A 6000-nucleotide genomic window follows, 5' to 3' on the forward strand; every position below is an offset into this window, starting at 1 on the left:
ATATACATATATATTTCAAATCTTCAACTACAATAGTTTCTACATTTTTGACTCAATTTATTTCTCAACTAAATTTTCCTTAAATCGTCTGAGGTTATAGTCTACTTAAAAGGAATTTCTACTAAGTTGTAAATTATTAAATACCATGGTAAAGGTAATAATTCATTCGATGTTGTATTCTAATTGAGAATGGTACTTTCTTTATGCAAATGATTTCTAATAATAACTCCATCTTTTCTCGCTGGTTTCCCTAATTAGTTTTGAATTAGAAATTTTCTTATATTAGGTAAATGAGACTTCTTGAACATCTTGAGTGCATTTGTATGGACATTATGTATTGTATAGTATGTGGATTTCTTTTGTCAAGAGTGAGATGGGAAAATATGGGAGCACAAGGTGCCATATGTGCTGAAGGTTCGGAAGTTGAGATTATGATATGAAAAACCAAGGATTGAGATGGTCGGGATTGTGTATTAGGCATGATGTGATTGATTGAGTTGGTATTGCCTTCTTTATTTGTATATATTCTTACTTGTCTCTGTTCCTGTTATGTCAGTGTTGATTTACTTGGTGTCGTTCGTTACTACCCGTGTTCTCCCTTTATTGTTTATTTCATTTGACCAATAGGTGTCATGACTGTTCCTCGTCACTACTCCACCGAGTTTAGTCTTGGTACTTACTGGGTACCGCTGTGGTATGCTCATACTACACTTCTGCACAATTTTTTTGTGCAGATCTAGGTATTGTTCACTAGTAGCTGTGTCGATTCTTGCCGAGGAGACTCAAGGTAGCCCTGCTGCTGCGTTCGCAGGCTTCAGAGTCACCTTCCTATTTTATATTCTCACTGCTGTACTTATTTCCATACGGTTGTGTTTAGAAATGTAGCGAAAACTCTATTGAGCTTATGACTTGTACTACCGGGTTTTGGGAAGATGTTCAGTGTATAAGAAATGAAGTTCAGATGTTATTTTCATTGTTGTTATCCGCAGGACTAGGTGCCATCACAAAACCCAACGGAGGGAAAATTGGGTCGTGACATGTGATGACTACTTATTTTAAGTAGTTGGCTCGAGTGTATATCTGCGAGATTGTTAGGCTTCATGGCGTGCCGATATCTATTATCTCTGACCGGGGTTCATAGTTTACATCACGATTTTGGAGGGTCGTACAACATGATTTAGGTACTAGGGTTGAGTTGAGCATAACATTTCACCCTCAGACGGACGGATAGTCCGAGCGCACTATTTAGATACTAGAGGATATGCTCTGTGCGTGTGTGATAGAGTTTGGAGGTTCTTAGGATCAATCCTTGCCACTAGTAGAGTTTGCCTACAACAACAGTTATTAGTCGAGCATTTAGATGGCACCGTATGAGGCTTTGTATGGTAGGCAGTGTCGGTCTCCAATGGGTTGGTTTGAGTCGGGAAGGCTAGACTGTTGGGCACAAACTTGGTTCAAGATTCCTTGGAGAAGGTTAAGGTGATTCAGGATCGACTTCCCACAACCCAGCCCAGACAAAAGAGTTATATGGATCGGAAGGTTCGCGATGTTGCATTCATGGTTAGAGAGCGGGTCTTGCTCTGGGTTTCGCCCATGAAGGGCATTGTGAGGTTCAGAAAGAAGGGCAAGCTAGCCTAAGGTTTGTTGGCCTATTTGATGTGTTGCGGTGAGTTGGGGAGTTTGCTTATGAGCTTGTATTGCCTCCCAGTCTAGCAGGAGTTCATCCAATATTCCATGTTTCCATGCTTCGGAAGTATCACGTCGATCCGTCTCATGTGTTGGATTTCAGCTCAGTCCAGTTGGACAAGGATCTATCTTATGTTGAGGAGTCATGGCTATTTCAGACAGGCAGGTTCGAAAGTTGAGTTCGAAGAACATTGCTTCAGTGAAGGTTCAGTGGAGGGGTCAGCAAGTCGAGGAGGCGACTTGGGAGATCGAGCATGATACGGGCAACCGTTATCCTTAACTTTTCTTCACTTCAGGTATGTTTCTATGCTCGTTCGAGGAAGAACGATTGTTTTAAAAGGGGGAGGGTGTAACGACCTGGCCAGTCATTTTGAGAGTAATAGCCCCGATCCCCTATTTACTACTTTCCCCGTATCATTTCTTGCTTATGTGACTTGCTGGGAGGTTTTGTTTGTGGTTTCGGAGTGACTGGGGACACTTAGTCCCTAAAAGGGAAGCTTAAGTTCTAGGATTTTGACCGTAGTCGAAACTGTGTGAAGACAACTCCGTAATGGAGTTTCGTCGGTTCCGTTAGCGCCGTTGGGTGATTTTGGACTTAGGAGCGTGTCCGTATTGTGAATTGGAGGTCTGTAGCTGAATTAGGCTTAAAATGACGAATGTTGTTGGGAAGTTTGAACGGTAGTGGACTTTTTGATATCAGGGTCGAATACCGATTCCGGAAGTTGGAGTAGGTCCATAATGCCAATTATGACTTGTGTGCAAAATCTAGGGTCAATCGGACGTTATTTGATAGGTTTCGGCATCGGTTGTAGAAGTTTAAATTTTCATGTTCATTAAGTTTGAATTGGAGTGTGATTCGTGTTTTTAGCGTTGTTTGATTTGATTTGAATGCTCAACTAAGTTCATATGATATTTTAGGACTTGTTGGTATATTTGGTTGAGGTCCCGGGGGCCTTTGGTGGATTCTGGGAGGTTAAGGGACTAGAATTGGACTTGTGAGAATTGCTGAAGTGGGCATCAGCTGGTGTAATCGCACCTGCGGTAGGGTGACCGTATGTGCGCACTCACACGTGCGGAAGGGAGCTCGCAGATGCGGCCCTGGTCTCGGTAACCAGTGGTCGCAGGTGCGAGAAGAGGAGCGCAGAAGCGGAGCCGCCCCTGCGGGGGAGTGACCGCAGAAGCAGGAGCCGAGTGGGTGAGGACTTCGTAGAAGCGAACCATTGTCCACAGGTGCGCATGCACAGTTGCGGCCACCTTGTCGCAGAAGCGGTCCCAGGCCTCTTAAGTCATTTCCGCACCTGCGATGGAATTTCCGCAGGTGCGGTGTCGCAGGTGCGAGATCACTAGCAGAAAAAGGCTATTTTCGAAGGTTTTATCCAATTTTTCATTTTGGAACTTTAAGAGCTCGGATTTGGGCGATAATTTGAAGGATTTTTAGGGAGCTATTGGGTAACAATTCTTAACCCATTTATGGTTATATTCCACTAAGTAGTAGTTGATTTCATAATTTAATTAAGGACTTGGTCCGAGAAAATTTGTGAAAAAGTTGGAAAGTTCTTCAACCAAGTTTTTGGGCTTTGATTGGGATTTTGATATCGGATTTGAGTACTTTTCGTACGAGTGAACTTGTGAGTGAATGGGTGTTCATAATTTTTTACTTTTACCCGATTCTGAGACGTGGGCCCGGGTCTACTTTTTGGGGCGATTTTCTAATTTCTTGCTTTAGCCTTGATTTCATTAATTAGATTAGTTTCTTGTAGTTATATTTATGGTATGTAATTGCTTATGGCAGATTTGGGCCATTCGGAGTCGGGAAATCATGGAAGGGGCACTGTTATTGATTGATTGAGTTTGGTTCGAGGTAAGTGGCATGCCTAACCTTGTACGGGGGAAGTCCCCTTAGAATTTGGTACTGTTGTGTTACTTCTGTGATATGTGAGCGCCGTGTACGTGAGGTGATGAGTGCGTACACGGGCTATTTGTTATAAAATCCGATTCTTACTGAGTTATAACCTGTTTCATCTTAATTAAGTTATACCAGCATGTGTAGTTATCCTGTTTAGCCTAATATCGCATGTCTACGTGTCTTAAATGCTTATTTGAACTCTGTGCAGCATGCTGAGTTGATTTCCTATTTTTCCTTTATCTGTATCAGTCTTAACTGTAGGATTTTTGCTATTAATTGTTGTATTCATCGGTTTCGAGCTGCGTGTTTACTTTGGGACGACGGGGCGGTACCTCGGGAGATTCCCATGCACATTTACTTTAAGACTACAAGGCGGTACCTCGGGAGATCTCCCTGCACATTTACTTTTGAGACTACGAGGTGGTACCTCGGGAGATCTCCTTGCACATTTACTTTTGGGACTACGAGATGGTATCTCAGGAGATCTTTTGCTGTTTTATCCCCGTGTGCTGTACTGTTATTTTTCTGTGATTTCCTCTTTGTTAAATTCCAGTCTCTAGTTGCACTGCAATATTTTTATGCCTTATTTATTAAATATACTAGTAGGGCCCTGACCTGGCCTCGTCACCACTCGATCGAGGTTAGGCTAGGCACTTATTGAGTACCGTTGTGGGGTACTCATGCTACTCTTTTGCACAGTTTATGTGCAGATCCAGGTACTTCGTATCGGCCACGTCATCAGTGAGTAGTGAGACTTTGGAGACTTTAAGGTATATCTATCGCGTCCGCAGACCTCGAAGTCTTCCTCTATTCCCTCCTATGTCATTTACCTTTCCGTACTTTTTCTTTGACTCTAGTGTATAGAGATACTTTGTTTCTTCTATAGCTTGTGACTTATGATGTTCTGGGTTTTGGGAGTACTGTGTATACTAGAGTGTTGGTTATTGTACATGCCGAGCGACATCTTTATCAGTTATTTAGTTATCTGTTGTAGTTAGTTGTTAAATTTTTGCTTTCATTTTCGTTATTCCACAAATGTTAGGCTTACCTACTCATAGAGACTACGTTCCGTCACGACTTCTTACGGAGGGAGAATCGGGTCGTGATAGTTTTGGAATAAATTGGAACTTAGTCCCAGGGCTGAAAGTTTAAGTTTAAAGAGTTGATCAGAGTTTGACTTTTTTGTAGACGACTCCAGAATGGTGTCTTGATGGTTCCAATAGCTTTGTATGGTAATTTTGGAAATAGGTGCATGTCTGAATATTGTTTTGGAGGTTTGTAGGTTGATTTGTTTCTTTTTGGCAAAAGTAGGAAAGTTGAAGGTTCGGAAGGATAAGCGGTTTGACTGAGAATTGACTTTGTTGATATCGTATTTGGATTTCGGTTTCGGTTGTTGGAATAGGTCCACTGTGTCATTTGGGACTTGCATGCAAAATTTGAGGTCATTCAAGTTGAGTTGATATGGTTCGGCATGAGTTATAGAAGTTGAAAGTTCATTAGGCTTGAATTACGGTGCGATATGTGGTTTGGTGTTGTTTGATGTGATTTGAGGCTTTGAGTAAGTTCGTATCGTATTTTAGGAATTATTGGTATGTTTGGATGGGGTCCGGGGGGCCTCGGGTGTGATTCAGATGAGTTGCGGATAATGTTTGGACTTAGAGAAATGGTTGAAGGATTGCAGATTTTGGTGAAATCGCACCTGCAAGGGATTGGCTGCAGGTGCGAGGCCGCAGAAGCGACCTGGTGATCGCAGATGCGGGCTAGGCAAAAGCTGGGGAAGAGAGCAGGTGCGAGGGTATTTCCACATCTGCGAGCCCGCATATGCGGGCGTGTGAGAGCAAAAGCGAAGAGGAGAGGCTATAGAGGAATTCTGCAGATGCGGACATTGGGGTGCAGGTGCGCATGTGCAGATGTGCATAGGACACCGCAAAAGCGAAATGTTGCTGGAAGGTCAAGGACCGCAGATGCGGAATGAGCCTTCAATAGCGGACTACTAGATGCAATGGAATGTCCGCAGAAGTGGATGGCCGGGCACTTAGAGAGAGCCGTAGATGCAACCACTGTTTCACAAAAATGGGATAGCAGGTGCAATTAAGTGAGCCGCTGGTGCGAGAATTGTTGGGCAGAAGGTTTTAAAATGAGGGTTTGATCATTTTCTCATAGTTGGAATTTTGGAGCTCGGTGGAGGCGATTTTTGAGAGGCTTTTTGCTACAATTGAAGAGGTGAGCAAAGATTATTCAATTTTTGTTGATAGATATTGATTACCATTGATTATTACACCTAATTGAATTTATAGTGAAATTTGTAAATTTTGGGCTATGTTATTGGAGAGTGAGATTAGGTGATTTGAGGGTCGATTTGTGGATGGGATTGGATGAAATTAGTATGGTTGGACTCGTAATTAAAT

This window comes from Nicotiana attenuata, chromosome 11 (assembly GCF_001879085.1).
Source record: "Nicotiana attenuata strain UT chromosome 11, NIATTr2, whole genome shotgun sequence".
NCBI classification, from domain to species: domain Eukaryota; kingdom Viridiplantae; phylum Streptophyta; class Magnoliopsida; order Solanales; family Solanaceae; genus Nicotiana; species Nicotiana attenuata.